We start from the raw sequence: 17,622 nt of genomic DNA on the forward strand, positions 1-17,622 counted from the left end.
AACTTTGAATTGATAACAACTATAATGTTATTCCTTTCAATGTAACCAGTGTGGAAGGATGCTGAAATGGAATAATGCAATGTAATGAAGTGACAGGTATTGTACACTCAACTGAAATATAGGTACAATTTAGATTGGAAAATATATTCTACTTTGTTAGTTTAAAAAAAATTAAAAAATATAAAAAACCTTGAGCCTGTGGTGTTAACGATATTGTTTTGTAATTAGCTGTTATGAAATCTTGTAAATGCATAACTTTTTGACTAAATACAGAGTTTTGGAATAAAAATAAACATCTCCAGGCAAAGACTTTAGAGACATTATCTGTTTAATAAATATGAATGTTAAAGCAATAAACAAGAGCAATTATACATTACACTACATAGTATTTAACAAAAAAAATACATCAAAAAAAGTCATTTTGAAATTAGAAGTAGTTCCAATACTATAAGAAAACTTTCTTTTTTTTTTTAAATTGGCTTCCTATAAAAAAAAAAGTTGGCAAATGAGGGATTTCAATGCTCAGTTGGAATCCTGGAAAACACACAACAGCTGCCAAGCACCCCATTGCTCTCAAAGTTGCTGTTTGGAACTTCTGATAAAAAGCAAAGCCAACCTCTGCATTTTGGATAGTGGATCCAATTAGGAATAAGGCAAGAGAGAAAATGTTGGTTGGGTAATTCAAGGTAGAACATGCACAGTTTGCCTTCTGGGGTTTTAGAAAATGTTGCAGTGTTTTATTTTTAGCTTGCCCTGAATCTTACCTTCCACACACATCCCTCTCCACACTCCTCTGGCCTTAGGCCCACCAAACTCCTCATTGTGTTTGCACCTGCTATTAGCGAGTAGGTAGGCACTTGGGTCCCTCCCATTTGTAGGCTGACATCATTGCCTTGTCTTTGGGCTTGAGCTGGAATGGCCTGTTCTGGTGGTTCTCCAACTTGAGCATGCATCATGATCACCTGGATGGCTTGTTGGACTGATTGGTGGGACTACTCCCATCCAGAGAGAGAGAGAGAAACACTATTCATCCCCTAGAGTTTCTGACTCAGTAGCTCCAGGGTATAGACCCAGAATTATCATTTCTAACAAGTTACAGGTTATGCTGATACTACTAGCGTGAGTACCACACTTTGAGAACAAGGAGCCACAGTCATAGGAACAATGAGGTCCCCTCTGAGCAGTACCTTGCCTCACTAATCACCTACAGGTGGAAGGGAGCTTTGAGGAGAGGCACATGAGGACACTGGAGATGCTGAATCTATATCTGACCACCTTTGGTCACTCTCCAAAATGCCAAGCATCTCATGTCTGCCTCTATTTTAAATTAGGGCCCCTTCTTCCCTATGACTTTTCACTCATTTATTTCACCGACAAATAATTTTCAGAATACTACTCTAGGCAAGGCACTGTGCTAGATTAAGAGTATATACCCCTTTTCACAATTTTCTAATTAAAATGAATTGAACTGCAACTCTGAGAACTCCCTGTGCTGGTGTGAGTGAGACTCTTTTGGTTTCTAAACACTTGGGTCTTCCAGATGAAATTTGGAAGGCTCCAACTTAAGAGAATCAATGAGGATGTTTTCTATGAGATAGGAAGCCTGGCAGATTGGGAATCAATCAAGTTTTACTAAAAGGTGGCTGCCCCCAGGCACAGCCCATTGCCCAGATTCACATGCGGCCTCCTCAACCATGACACCTTTTACACGGTTAACTTCTGGCAGCAGCTTGCTACTCTCGCACTACCTAAGCTACATTAGGGCAGGAGTCATTGGGATCTTTAGGATATCCTCATCATCACCAGGACCCTGTTATACCCTGTTGGTGGCTTGGGGACTCAGCCAAGAAGGACAGTAGGTTCTCTGGGTGGTTTATCATAATGATTTCTCCCACCTTTCAAATGGGCTTTGTCCAGTTCAAGTACTGAGGGGGCTCCAATAGTGGATGGACTTTTGTTCCCTTCTCTGGTCCTTCTTTCATGATCACCCTGGGAAAACTGAGGATATCTAAACGCTTTCAGGATTTAAGGACTGTGAGGATTTCTTTTGCTTTGTTGGAGGCCTAACTCCTCCCGTGTATACTGAGTTATTTTTCTTTTACTGATACTGTGATGCTCAAAAGATTAGAGACCACACGTGAAATCACCAGGATCACCCTAAGTAATCAAAATCTCATCCTAATATAAGATAAGACCTAATTTTCTCAGACTTTTTGACATTCTTAAACATTAAGTCCATTAACCTGCTTCTCCTTCTGGTTAAATCAGTGTTTATTTCACAAGTGTTTTTATTCTGTTGTGAGAAAGAGAGTATGTGGTAACAGCAACTATCACAGCAAGACATACCCTGCAATACAGTCACATGTTCAAAACATTTCTCACAAGAAGCTTCCAGAATCTGAACGCACGAGATGTTTGTTAATGTGCAAGAACACCACTACTCAGTTGTGCACTTTTTTTTCCAAAGAATATGGCCAGGTTTGACTGCTTTGCATATATCAACTCTTTCACATTACATGTTTCCAGGTGGGAAAAGGCAAGGATATTGGGAAAAGGCAGGTTCTAGAGGAAGAGACAAAGGGTACATGAAACTGAACCCTGCTGGGCAGGATGCAGCCGGAGAAGTGGGCACAGAAGCTGGCATGCTTGGAAGTGTACAAAACAAACAGAGATCTGAGACTTGCAAGTGGTGGGGTCAGGGTTCGCACAGCCTAGGCCAGTATTTAGGAGACATCAGGGGTGATGTCCAAAATCTAGCAACGTGTTTGTGAAGATAAAGTAGGAACAGTTGAAGGATAACTTGGGGATTGAAAGGAAGGGATTCAAAGACATGGACGGATCATGGGTACACAGGGATGGCAAATGAATGGGAAGGCAAGACAGAGGATAACTACTAGAAAAAAATTCCATCTTCTACTTCAGTTGGGATGGGAGTAGGGAAAGCTGCAAGGAGAAAAGCTGAACAAGAAACAAAGGTCCGTTTCTGACGTGCTTTGCTTCCCTGCCTCTCTTTTTGTCCTAGTGTACCTGCACGCACAATCTTCAACTTGCATCTTTGTCCCTGTGGCAAAAGAGAATAGAGAGAAAGCAGCTTTGTGGCCTCTGCTGACCAACAAAGCTACCACCGCTAACTTAGAAGGGGGAAACGACAGTAAGGACAGTGGGACAGAGAAACGGCTCAGGGTTTCCCTGTGCATGTCTTTGTGTCTTATGAAAAGGCCCGGGATGGCTAATCCACCCCTCGGCCAGGAGTGCTAAAATAGCTGTTAAATCTAGAGTCAAGAATATTTACAAAAATACATGCAGATTTCCTTGGCCTATATATGTTATGAATTTTCTACAAACACGTCCGATCAGAAAAAAAAGAAGAAAGGGGGAGGGGAGTGTTTTCCATTAAAATAGAGCACCTGTACACTGCCCCTCCAAACATGTCCTCAAGGTATTGTCCACATGCACAGGCTTAAAACTAAAAACCCTTGTTGTCTGTGTCAGAAAAATTAAAAGTCCCGGTGCAATGAGTGTTTGTTTTTGTTTGTTTGGATTTTGACTGTTTTTATTTTTATTTTTTGTTTTGATTTGTTTTTGTTTTTGTTTTTTTGTTTTTGTTTTTTTTACTAGCGTCCTCCATTCAAACATTTACATAGGTAGGGATTTCTTTTGTGCTTTAATTCTCAGCAACTATGGAAATACTTCCTGGCAAAAATAGGAAACAGAACAACAGAGGAAAGAAAAGAAACATAAAGTTAGTGGTCATAAAGGATGATGCGCTGGACAAGAGCGAAATTCTTTCCTGATCAGCAGGTCGCCTGTAGCCTTTGGGGTTTTTCCTTAAATTGCAAATTGTGTCCCAGAAGATCCCCGCTTTGGCATTGAAGGTGGAGTGGCGTGTCTTGCTCTTTGCAATTGGAGAGATGAGTCACCAGGTTGAGTAGAAGGGGAGGGAGGGGAGGGTAAAGCTACTCTCCTAAGAGAAAACGTGTAACACTTACTCATTTAATGACACTGGAAATGGAAAAGTGTCAGAGAATTTGCAATGTGGTGTGACATGTTCCTGGAGAAGGAGGAATTGCTACTTTAATACAGTAAGCAGCCACTGTGCCATATACCCTGTGGAAATGATACTGAGAAGCAAATGACCCCAAATGCTGCGCCCCTCCCCTGACTCAGGCAATGGCAAGGCCCTACTGAGGTGGATGGCGCAAGGCGTCCATCCTCTGGAGGAGCGCAGTATGTTTCTGGGAATGGGCTAATTTGTTTTTGTATTCCTTTAATAAGTATAGTTGTGACTTCTCATATGACCATTAAGTATGAAGGAAAAAACATGACTTTCCCAGTTAATACAACTACTTCTAAAGAATGGATCTGTTTGCTCTAAATGCAGTGATTCAGCTGTGGAGTGTAAATTGTTAATGTCTAATGAAAAACTCTCTGTATTCCTGTCAAGGAAGTTTTTGAGAAATTAAATTAAAATCTAGAGAAGAAAAATTAATGTTAAGAAGACAGATTAGTGCTTCGTACTGGGCAACTTGTTCTTGTTCCTGTGCACAATGGTTTGTGCTCTTACTCTTGTTTGATTAAAATTAATAACAAGTCAACCACTTGCCATAACCATGGCACCGGTTCCAGTCAGTAAGTCAAGAAAGAATAGTCAAAGTATAGGCCAATAGTTTGGGACATTTGTAATTATTATTAAAAGTTAACTAAGCAGAAACAGCTCAAACCAAAACACGAACTGAAAGTACAAATGTTTGCTTATGCACAAGCCAAGATATATTCTTCTATTCTGATTGAAGCTAGGTAATATTTTGTTTCTTTAAATAATGATTCCTGTTTTGTAACCACAAAGTACTGTGAGCCTGCCAAAATGAAAAGTATATATGATCAAGTTCACAAGTAAAGATTGGGATCAACACCCCCACTTTGGTGTCTGTGTTGTTTCTCCACCCCTCTTTCGCTGACTCCTCACCATCCGTTCGTCTCCTGAGATGCCCTGTTGGAGCTGGTCTCCGACACCCAAAAATGCAGCATCTTAGATGCTTTGTAAGTAAACAGACAGGGTGGGGTGGGGGGTATGAATTTATTAGCTTATGTCCCCCATAAAAGAAAATGCATGGTGAAAACCGGATACCAGATGTGGCTGCAGGTGTTATTACCACCTACAACAGGAGCCAGTCATTGTATTTGAATTTCCCCTGAATGTCTCCACAGACCTCTCCCATATCCATGTAAAAGACAGGGTTCTGTTTCTGTTTACATGCTCATTTTTCCCCTAAAATAAAAGATTTAAAATCTTATGTAAAAGCCTTCTAGACAGTTTGGCGTTATGACATTAGAGTGAAGTGCAAACACTTATGTAATAATTTATTCTTCGAGGTCAGTAATGCAGGATCTAGATGTGAACATTTACAGCTTCAACTCCTGAGGCCAACAGACAAGAGGAACCCAGGAAAGAAATGGATCAGCAATGGTGGCTCCATGGATTTGTCTAACTTCCTGGAAACTTTCTTCTGCAATAAATACTAGGACTCAGCAACTGAGCTTCAGACATGCTATACCTAGCTGCTTATCTCCCATGCTTACTTCACAGGTAGAGAGAGGTTACTGAAATGTGAAGTCCATTTTAAGGTATCTGATATGAGACAGTTGGAAAAAAAAGGCATTTGTTGATCTTCTCTGTAATTATCTAATCCTGTAACTGGGCTCTCTTAGGATCCTCTCTCCCAAACTTTGTGTCTCTTGTCCTCAAGTTCTCAGGAACCAGTTTCTAGATAATTGCTACATTAAAAAAATCTCTGGATGGTCACACTTGTCACTCTTATTATGTCCCTTCTTTGGTGGTGCTCTTTGCCCTCCACAGGGTTGTCTATAGTTGGGCTGCCATGTTTTGCTCTGGTCCACTACACCTCGACCCCAACCCCTTGCCAGGCCTCCAGTCCACCATCCCCAACCTCTGAGACCTCTCCTTCTTGTATATTGCTCATAAACATTTGAAGCCCAGTGTTTTAGGGAGGGTTTTTGCAAAGGGGGAATTAATTAATGAGAGAGGGGAAAAAACTAAATAGAAGCAAAAAAGAGGCATCTTAGCTGTTTCTCTCAGGGAGTGTTAGAACAGAAGGAAGTGGTTATGTGAAGCCAGAAAGCAGTTAGAGGGAGAGTCAGCCATTGGTTACAGAGGCTGAACAACTGATGGCTACTGGGAATCATTTACCTACGAGCTGTGATTCCACCTTCTCATCTCTAAGCTGGCCAGGCCTTCTTAGTTCAGTCTGAGGGATATTGGGCCTGTTTTCAGTGTGACTGACTGAACTGATCATCTCTTGTTCTTTTTCATTATGCATCTGGGCATAAACATTAATCCCCAGGATCTTCCTAAAACATTAACAGAAACCATCACTGCTGTGCAAGGGAGAAGCACAACACTGCCATGTGTGCTTCGGAACCTGTCAGAAAGAGGGAGGGGGAAGAGGTAGGGGAGACCTGGATGGAGGGACACGCACCTTTTAAACTTGTAGATGACGAACACGGCCAGCCCCACAAACACCACCAAGAGCAGCATCAACATGGAGGATCCACTGTGGGTTGGAGTAAGGTCCACCAGTGGGGCTGTGGAAGGAAACAAGGAATTGTCATAAGCAGAGACTCAGGCAGGTAAGACTCCATGAGAGACTCACACAGTTCACACACAGGCTTGGTGAGTCCCAGAAAGCCACATGGGAGGAACATACAAAGTACAAATCATAGAGCTGATACATGTATGCACCTGCGCCTGTCCTAGCCCCCAGATGCTCCAATTGGCCTGACCAAGTACTGGAGCAATGAAGAGCAAAGACCCTGGAGCCAGACTGTAAGGATTCCAGCCATGCTCCACGACCTGCTAGCTGTAGAATCTTGGGCAAGTTACTCCATCTTAATGTGTTTCTGTGGTTAGAGGAGATGAATGGTCTATTCCTCTGTGGTCACAAAGATTAAATGAGTTAATGTACCTTATTATTAAGAATTCGATAAGGTTTGCTTTTATTTCTACAGCTGCTACTATTATTATTAATTAATACATGTCCTCCTTGAGTTAATGTTGGGATAATATCCTGATAAACTCATGGATAATACCATTGAAAATACTCACAAGTCAAAATACATTTCGTAACTTGAACCTACCAAACATCACAACTTAGCTCAGCCTACCTTAAACTTGCAAAAAACACTTACATTAGCTTACGGTAGGGAAAAAAAAAATCATCTAACACAGATTCATCCCTGAGAGAAACAGCTAAGATGCCTCTTTCTTGCTTCTATTTAGTTTATTCCCCTTTCTCATTAATTCCCCCTTTGCAAAAACCCTCCCTAAAACACTGGGCTTCAAATGTTTATGAGCAATATACAAGAATGAGAGGTCTCAGAGGCTGGGGATGGTGGACTGGAGGGCTGGCAAGAGTTTGGGGAATAAGGTGTAGTGGACCAGATCAAAACATTCAACTATAGACCACCCTGTGGAGGGCAAGTCTGTGTTAGATGATTTTATATAACTTACTAAATACTGTACTGAAAGTTAAAAACTGAACATTGGTATGAGTAAACCTCTTAAGCCCAACCATTTTAAGTCAGGGACCATCCATATTTATAATAATATAATGCTAAATTTTATTAAATTTTCCCATATTCTACATGCAAGATTTTCCCACTAAGCAAAGCAGATAACCAGTAAAACCACCAATAGGAATATTTTTTTTTGAATTACCCAATCTCTTTTGCTCCTATTCTAGCAGTTGTAAGGACCAGAACTGGAAAGTGATGGTGCATGTTATATTTTTGTGCACTACAAGGTGTGGATAGCCAAGTGAATATTTTTCAAGGGCAGTCACTCTGATGCTGGGGAAGGTGTGACATGCAGAGGGCTCCATGACTTCATGAAGTCCTGACAACAAGCCCCTGTCTTTCAAATGCAGTGATTTCTCCTCCCAAAAATATAGCTTCTGCGAACACTAGTCTTCTCAAGTTTTCCCTGAAAGGGCACACACACATGCAGTGTTGGAAAGCATCTCTCCTGACCTCCAAATCTTCTTCCACCTCAGGGTGAAACCTGTTGTACTTGTAATGACTTTGTTTACAATTAATTTCTACCCTCTCAAGAACTGACATTCTGCAAATCTGGCACAGTTCCAGCCTGAGCAACAATCCACATGAACCTCGTGGAAGCCAGCATGTTGACCTTTACCTTCCATCAATTTAAGCAGAATCTGATGCCCAGAAATGCAGGTGACCTTTAAGCACCATTTTCTGTGGCTTGTTTCTGTTGAGAGCCGAGAGGTCAACATTCTGGTCATCAAGGTTAAAAACGTTCAAGAATAAGTGACTGCAATATTAATGGTCTCAGTACAGATCCTCGGCTGCTTCTGTACTGTCTGGTTTTCATAAGATTACATCACTGTCACTCAGTGGCCACCACTAGAAAGTATAATTCATGTCACCACCCAGTTCAGTGTAAAACGCAAGCCAAGCCTTCTTCTTTCTCTTAGTGAGTTTAGTAGAATTGGCTCACTGAATATAAGGAAGCTCCCTGCTCTTTTCTCTTCCTCTAAGTCAAGCAGCACTTAATTAAGCTGTGAAATAGCTGTGTTGGCATGTGTGAGAAGATGGGTGCAGCCCTATTTGTGTGGAACACCCAAGGAAAATTTGCTTTCCATATGAAATAAGAAAATAAAGCCTCAGTGCCATCAACCAAGTCCAGGAACACTTCAGAATTAGCACTATGGTTGGTGGGATATCATCAGGCAGGAGAATACCTTCCATTTATCATGGACAAAATCTCCATAGATTTTCACAAATGAAATGGGGACAATGATCCTTATTGTGTAGATAAGAACAGACAAGTTCTCCTTGGTTCCTGTCACTCCAAAGACTTGGAACTAATAAACAGAAGCACACATACTTGAATCCAAGTCATCACAGATACACATACACACACATGCTATATACTCAGGCTGCTGGGAGATAATTAGAAATTTAAAAAGATATTTATGAATATGGGCATTGGGACTAAAACTATATAGTACAGGAAGAAATAACAAGTGACAAGCTAAAATTTTGTTTTAAAAGGAACAGTTAGAATCCTAGATCATACACTTTTAAACGTAGATGGCATGTATACATATGCATTAATTTTTGTGGGTGTGTGCATGTGTGTGTGGGGGGGGTGTGTATGTAGAGAGAGAGAATAGAGAAATTAATCCTAATATACTCATTATTTAAGTCTCAGCAGCCATCAACTGACAGCCAATCTTATTTTCTCTTCACCATCATCTAATCTCCACAGTCTCAACCATTGGATTATTTTGAAGCAGCTTATATCATACAATTTCATCATCTGCAAATCTAAAAGATAAAATCTCTCTCCTCTCTCTTGATTATCAGGAAACCATCATCATATTGAAAACTAGATATTTGCAAGGTAATCTTCTAAGGCAAACCCTTCATCTGTCAGGTAATAAATGGAGGTCTGGAGGTGGTTAGAGTCAAGAGTATTTAAACTTCCAACCCTGGACGTGAGCTCTGTCAGCATAGCTTCTTGGTGCCACCAAGAAGAAGACACAGTTTACTTGAAGGGGTGGCATCTAAAATAAATGAAAAACTAAGAGGAAATTCCTTGGCTAGGTCCTCACTAACACATATGAAACCAAACTTACATATGCACTTATGCACATGCACCCGCAGGCACACACACACACTAGAACTTTACCGCCCATCTTTGCCTTCCTCCTCCCATCTCTCTTCCCATCACAAGGTTAAATCTTTTAATCCTAAACCATTCACACTCAAATTGTTGTTCTTAAGGAAACAGTGTTAACACTGTTAGCAATTAGCACATTTGTGTGGGAAAAGCAGCTTTTGACCACCCTCCCAATTTCCAAAACTCATGCTATCCCCTCTCTCTCTCTCTCTCCTCACTTAGTCAATTCTCAGAGGCAGCAATTGGGACACAGCAGACAGCAGTGGAAAGGGATTGAGTGCCACTGCCCTCTGTGTCCCGTGGGTGGCTTCTGCTTGTTGATGTGTGCCTGGATATAAACAGTTTTTTACTTCTCCACACAACAGCGGCTGCATATCTTAGTTTGTCCAATACTTAGGTGCGTTTCTGTGTGTTTTGCTGAGGAATGGAAAGTGGTGATAAATGGGCTTTGGCTTGTTGTGTGGAATTAGCATAAATTAATCCCTCTTCAATTGCAGCCTAAACAAAGTAGATATGCAGGAGGAAAAGTGCTGAGCAGTTTTTTCCCCCCATTATAAGCGCACAGAGCAAAACACAGATACAAGCACTGCTCCAAGTGACTCAACATTTCTAAGCCCCAAAGCTGGCACACACCATTTGAAAAATCCTATGAGGATCTTAGCAATGCTTTGAATGATCATATTCTATTTATTAGGATCTGAGCTGATTATCCTAATAGGGATGCTCACATTAATAAACACATCTTCTTGTAAAAAATGATTGACATATATAGTCACAGTTGCACATCTGAGAGTAAATTTGAAACTCCCTATTTGGGGTTAAGTAACTGATAGAGTCCCATTTGGGAATCAGATCCTGGTTTTGCTACTTCAGGCTAAGAGACTTCAAATTACACTCAGTTTTCTCATTTGCAGAATAGAGATAAAAATCATGTTTGGTGTAGTAAGTTGTAAGAATAAAATGAGATGGGATTTACAAAGCACTGTTACAGCTTCTGGCACACAGTACATGCCTAATATTTTTACCCTGTCATTATTACTGTCATGTGTCTGAAAGCGTATTCTGTAGAAAAATAGTGCTAGAGAGTTCCATGGTGAACTAGTTTTGGAAAATGGCAAACCTCCTTCTGAAGATTTATGATGCACATTAAGACATCAGAGGTCTGCATGCCTGCAGGAAAGGAACTCCTTTACCTTTCCTATAGTTTTCCACTAATTCATCAGACCAGTTTCCCACAAAGCGCTTGCCTCACCCTGAGAACCACTGTCCCTTGTACTGCAGCTTTGCCCCTTTCCTTACTTGATTTTCAAGTTCTGAAATCAAGGACATGGTAGCATAACCTAGTGAATCCAGGCAAAAAATCCATGGTGGCTACCTTGCGTTCCCTCTTCTTCTATTAAAGGCATCATCTTGGAGAACTTCTACCTGCACTATGATTCTGAAACTCTCAGCTACTACTATATATTTCTAACCCAAGAACTGGTGCTGTCAAGAAGTTACAGAAGCATATTAGTTCACCTTACCTTGGTTTTCTTTTACCCTCTCCCACCTCCCAAAGCACACCCAAGTCCAACTTGTAGAACGGCAATATGAAAATCCATGTGATCTGGAACTTTTGGGGGGAAATTAAGGTGGTGTTGTAATAGCACAGAAAAAGCTTTCCTAGAGTGTAAAACGGGCATAAAAACTCATGCTCACTTGGCCAATGGACTTCTCTCCAGTTCAAATTCAAGCCCAACTGTGATGGTCTTAATGACTGCTGTACCATATTGGGATAAAGCTGTGGGACCACTGGACAGAGTAGATGGGAATTGCCAGGGAAGTTGGCTAAGTAAGTAACTGGGAGTCTGGTAGACTGAGGCAGCTCAGGTTCCTCTGAACTTTTCCAAAACCCAGTTCAGCATAAATGGTCATATTGTAGGAAAACAAAATTTAAGCTAACCAGTCACAAATTACCAACCAATCTTTAATCAAGGGCTTCTGACTGGAATAATCCAATAAGGCTACTCCTCCACTTCATCCAGTCACATTATTTTCTTTGTCTTGCTTCAACATTCCACCCATGAAGGACATTCCCAAGTGCCCCTTGGGGGATCCCCAAACTGTTGGCTATCTAACTCTACCTCTTCAGTATTTGAAGAGTGCTTCAGTTTGTCTTTTAATAGTTTCAATGATTTGTGAAGTATTGTATGGAAATTAAACTGGGGATTAGTCTTCAGAAGTATCCTGTCAGAGAGAGCTGAGGTCACTTGACTGAGTAAAGACAATCATGAGTCATGAGAACCTCCAAGAACAAACCTCATCATAATGAATAGACAGGTCTTTGGTTTTTTTACGGTTGAAAGACAATGAGTAACCAGAAGGATGAAAGTTATATTCCACTATGTGTGAAGTGTCAAAATGTATTCTACTGTCATGTATAATGAATTAGAACAAAAAAATAAAACACACACACACACAGGCACGCGTGCATGTGCATATACACAAAGAGATTCAATGAGAAACCCTTGTTACCCTATAAATTGTTTTTCAAAATGTAGTTTATGAATTTCTTAATCAGAATTAACTGGACTGTGGGAAAGCAGATCCTTATGCTGCAATGGAGAAAAAAAAATTTGAATGATAGGACTTGGATATGGTTTGAGTGTGTCCCACAGGGTTATAGGTGTTAAATTTAATCCCCATTGTGAGTTATTAAGGCAGTAGAAATTTAAAATGACTATGGTGGTTAGAGATTGGGCTTTTCATTAGTGATCAGAAGTAGGTGATCACTAGAATAAAGCTCCCATGAGTGAGTACTAATGGCTTTATAAGGAGAGAGGGGGACCAAAGAATACAGACATATACATATGCTCCATGTCCACTTCCATACTCTACCAGCAAGAAGGCTATAATCAGATGTGAGTCTTGAACCTCCAAAACTGTGAGCTTAATAAACTTCTTGACTTTATAAAGTCACCCAGTCTCAAGTATTTCATTACAGTTATGCAAAATTGACTAATATGATCTCTGAGATTAAGTCTCCAAAATCTATATTTACATATGAGTGTGTGTATATACATATATGTGTGCGTGTGTGTGCATTTGCATATATATACATAAATGACTATTATGCACAATCAGTTGAGACTTATCACTCATAAAATTATCTAGCCCATATCTTTAGGGCATACCTGAATTTCATATTTTCTAGGTCATGAAAACCAAACCAAACCAAACCAAAAGTATCTCTTTGTTGCTATTAGTAGCTGAATCTGACTATGGCTCTCAGAGTTTTCTAAAAATTACCTATAAACATTTCAAGTCTCCCCTTAGTGAATTGTCAGCCTCATGGGCACTGACTACATTGCTGGCTCAATTTTCTAACACTCTGTGTCCAGGCCTTGTACAATGAGTTTGAAGCTTCACCCACCAAGAGATAAAATCTGTTTCTTTCACCCCTTGAGTCTGGGTTACCATGACAACATGCATTTGACAATGGAATGTAACAGCAGTGATGGTGTGCTCATCATGTGTTTGAAGACCTGTGTCCTTCTGTTCTCTGTCCCTCTTGGAACACTGACATGGTGCGCAAACCCAGAACAGTCTCCTAAAGGATGAGAGGCCACGTGGAGGACAGTTTAGTCATCCCAACCAACGCCAATCTAGAGCAGTCACTATGCAGCTACCCTTTCCCACGTGGGACAGCCCAGCCAAGATCAAGGAGGTGATTATATGGTAGCAGGAAGAACACAGACAAGACCAGAAGAATCGCCCAGCTGATCGACAGACTCAGAAGCAACAATAAAAGCTTATTTTTAAGATGCTGACCTTCTAGGTGGTTTGTTACAAAGCCACGCCTACTTCCTCTCCTTAAAATTCTCTTTCAACTAGTTAAAATCCAACTGGCAAGTCTCACCTCTGGGTTCCACATTATCCAATACTTGATAAGAAATTGGTAAGGCAGGTTAAAAATAAACCCATCATAAAGAGAACACTTTAAGAATAAAGGAGTATTAGAGCTTGTACTGACAAATAGGTATAATCCAGGACAGTCCGATCACTTTAGGTATAAGAAACTTGGTTAGTATCTGAAGACTAGCTGGACCTAGGTTCTGGATTATTCTCTTTATGTGTTTTCTCATTTTTTCCCCCCAGACCAACGCTTCCTAGTTGCCTCCTCAGGGCTGGTCAACTCAGGCCAGTTACCCTGATCAGTTCTTTTATGAGCTCAGGTAATTGAAAAAAATGAAAAAAAAAAAAAAAAAAAGACGATGATGACAAAAGAATCTATTAGAAGCTGAGGAATAGCTCCATTGCTTATCTTTGATAGATTTATGAAAACATCACATTCATTTCATCACGCTGGGATAAGGGATCTATTTAGATCTCTGAGCACCTGTGATTATTCATCTTAACACCATAATGATTTCATAATTGTCAAAAGCCACATTTGCATATATCTGTGAAACAACTGAATTATTTGAAGAAGAGAAAAATTAATTTTAGGAAAAACAAAATGAAGAACAAATACTATCACTATTCAGTTACTCACAAGAGACCTTTAAATGATCACTGTGTGGATAATAAGGCAACCAGAGACTAAATAGAGAAATGTATTGGCTGTGGAAGTTTCACTAGTACTAATTCCATTCCTAAATGGAAAATGTTATGGGAACAATTTATTTCACTTTACATTTCAGAGCTCCACAACAAACATTTGACAGTAGCATCTGTAATGCTGTAACTTAGATGATGTTGTAGGGTTCAAAGCTTCTTGACAAATGCCAGTTCTACCCTCACACAGGAAGTGTCTTTCTCAATAGGAAGCCGGAGGGCAGAATTCATGAGTTGGACAACCTAGGTTGAAATTTGGAGGTGCTAATGCTCCACCCTTACTTATCACATGTCCAGTGGCATCGACTGAAGCCTGGAAATATTAATTCTCTAATATCTCTGTGATAATATCTTTTTATTATACCCACAAAAGAAATTAAACCAATCAGCAAAACCATGGAAGCCAAGATGACACAAGATAACAGTTTTATTACAAAACCCACACATACCCTTGACAAAGGACAGTTATCCTAAATGTAACTGCTTAAAAAAGGCAACTGATAGGCAGTATGAGTGACATTACTGTGCAATTTTTAATATATATTTTATTTAACCTGAGATTTGAGGCTCTTCCTTTGAGAAATATTAACCTTTGTTTCTTTTTTTTTAATCACGTGTGTCCAAAATTCCAGGAGAACAATGACCTGTCTGGAAAGCTAAGGGTGGAACAGCATCCTTATTTTGAAGTATGTGTAGGGATCCAGTGAGATGTGGATTTATCGTTCATTTTCTGCTCCTATTAGCATATGAATATTATCTAGATAATATCATTTGTTTAACTCTCATAGAACTCACGGCTATTCTGCCACTAAGATTCTCACTCATACTTTAATCATTTTTCAACAGCTTCATGGCCACAGTGCTTGGCTGGCCTTTGCCATTCCTCTAGATTATAGATAGAGCACATTCCAGATTTGGAGGCACATTTCATTTTGCTCCCCGTCATCTACCTTTCTCCCTATTACATTGTCTCCAACTATGCCAGGAAATTAGATTTTAATGTATATTAATAATTTTCTCTCATATTTAATATCGCAGGCCCTTCTTATTTCTCTGTTTGAGTGGATTACTAGTTATCAATCAGATTCATTGATGGAGATGGTGCCAACACCTTCCCTTGTTTTGAAGATGGATTTTCATTTGTGGAATTATTTCCAACAGTGGTTGTTGAGGCTGGTGAAAGTGATGGCTGTATAAGCATGATTTGGGAAACTTGCTAAAAAAATGCAGATTCCTGGATATCATCCCTTGGGAACTCCTGGGATGCTTCACTGAATGCAGTGAGGTCTGAAAATTCTCTTTTTTCAACGTTTCACAAGTTTACTGAAATGTGCTTGGGTTTAAGAATAAATGATTTACAACAGATATCTCCTACCATAGGTTAGAAATAGCTTTTCCAAAAATAGAACTGGTTTTCACTCATTCTAATTGGGTAGAAGGAATGAGTCAGCCCTCTTCTTACTAGTCATTCTGCACAGGAGTATCACCACTCAGATTTTAGTTCATTTGCCCAATAAACAACTCTTGAGAAATGCCTATAATCCCTGAAAAGTTATTGTTTACAGTTTAGTGTGGATTAATCTAGTTAGACTTTTGCCTACTCAAATAAAATGTCAGTGTGACCCCTTTCTTGCTGTCTCTTTATTCTCATGCAGAACCATTATCTGTTCTATGGTAGAAGAATCAACACATTTTTATGCCACTTCCCAATGTCCCTGACCCCAGTCAAATATAAGGACTAAATTTATTCATGAACATGACTGCCCACAAGAACAAAGATTGCGGTTTGATGGAGCTTGAAAGATTTGTACCAGCAAATTAGGGCTTTAATTTACCACCTGTCAGCAGATTCCCCTCACCTGAGAATCTGGTAGGTGGTGGTAAATTTGAACTCAAAGTTGAATGTATTTTCAGGTCCTGATATTCTCACATGAGTTTTCAAGCTCTGATTTCCAGCTTCCTGATGGGGTGTTTCACTTATGTGCTTTATGACATCAAACCCAACATAAACCACCAAACTTATCTTCTTTGAAAACCAAGAAAGAGGCTTCTCCTGCTAGATCCTCATTGCCATCAAATAAATTACCATCTCTTGACATATGGGGTAGAAAACATCTATGTTATAAAGAGAAAGGATTGTGGACCATTACTCAAACATTATTTTTTTTAATTCTTTCTTGTACTTCTTTTTCTTTTCCCCACATTTATCATGTTTTACTATCTCCAACCTACACTAATGAGATTCCTCACTAGTACACATGGATGAGGGTCAATGAAGTTTATGATACACTGGCATATTTGTGTTCCTTGAATTTTTGCACCCTTCCCCTTTGTCATAATTTACTTACAATAAACACACCAACTATGAATATTTGACAGCACATGTTTAGATGCCCTGAACCACATCAAACAGTGCATAATTGGATGCATAAACCAGTTGTTGCTGCAACTTTGTTCAAATAGCCTCTCAACCCGGCAGGCTTATTGCCTCTCCTTTGGGTGAACTTCCATTCAACCTAAAGTCTCATCCTTACCCAACCTTCTGCAACTAATATATTTTTTTTATTCTTTGTAGTTACAATTAGTGAATGTTCATGTACTAGCACCTGTGCTTCAAGTCTAGCCAGTATAGAGTGAATGAGAGTCCTAATTCATTTCACAACCTCTGAGAAACCACAGGTTTAAAGTAATAATTGCAAAACTAGGGCTAGAGTCATGTGAGGAATAAGATGATACATCTCAAGTTACCAGAAGCAATGAAACAACTTTTGGGATTTCATGAATATTTTCTTAATGGATGGGATTTGTTCTTCCACAAGAACTTATAGAAACCAAATGGTTTGAATCAGAGTTTTCCAGAATCACTGGAAAACATTCCCCTAAAATGACTTCACTGCTCTTAAGATATATTATTCAAGTTGAGTTGCATGCCTGTGACCCCAGTGGCTCAGGAGTCTGAGACAGGAAGATTCTGAGTTCAATGTTGACCTCAGCAATGTAGCAAGGTCCTAAGCAATTCATTGAGACCTTATCTCTAAATAAAATTTTAAAAAAAGGGATGGGGATGTGGCTTGGTGGTTGAGTGCCCCTGAGATAAATCACCCGTACCAAAATAAATAAATACATAAATAAATGCCATACGTTTTATATATGTGTGTATATACACACACACATATATATGTAATATATGTATATATACACATATGTGTAATTCAGAAGGGCAAGGAAAATGCATAAGTGAGAGAGAGAGGGAAGGCAAGGGAAATGTCGTAAAAAATGTTGGTTTGGTAAGGTGAGGTTGG

The 17,622-nt window shown here is 39.7% G+C and overlaps 1 pseudogene; it reads right to left on the reverse strand.

Moving 5' to 3' along the window:
* Window positions 1-515: 515 nt before the first annotated feature.
* Window positions 516-17,622, reverse strand: part of LOC143640198 (VPS10 domain-containing receptor SorCS1-like) — an 80,036-nt pseudogene continuing 62,929 nt past the window's right edge.

This window comes from Callospermophilus lateralis, unplaced genomic scaffold, assembly GCF_048772815.1.
Source record: "Callospermophilus lateralis isolate mCalLat2 unplaced genomic scaffold, mCalLat2.hap1 Scaffold_132, whole genome shotgun sequence".
Classification (NCBI taxonomy): Eukaryota; Metazoa; Chordata; class Mammalia; order Rodentia; family Sciuridae; genus Callospermophilus; species Callospermophilus lateralis.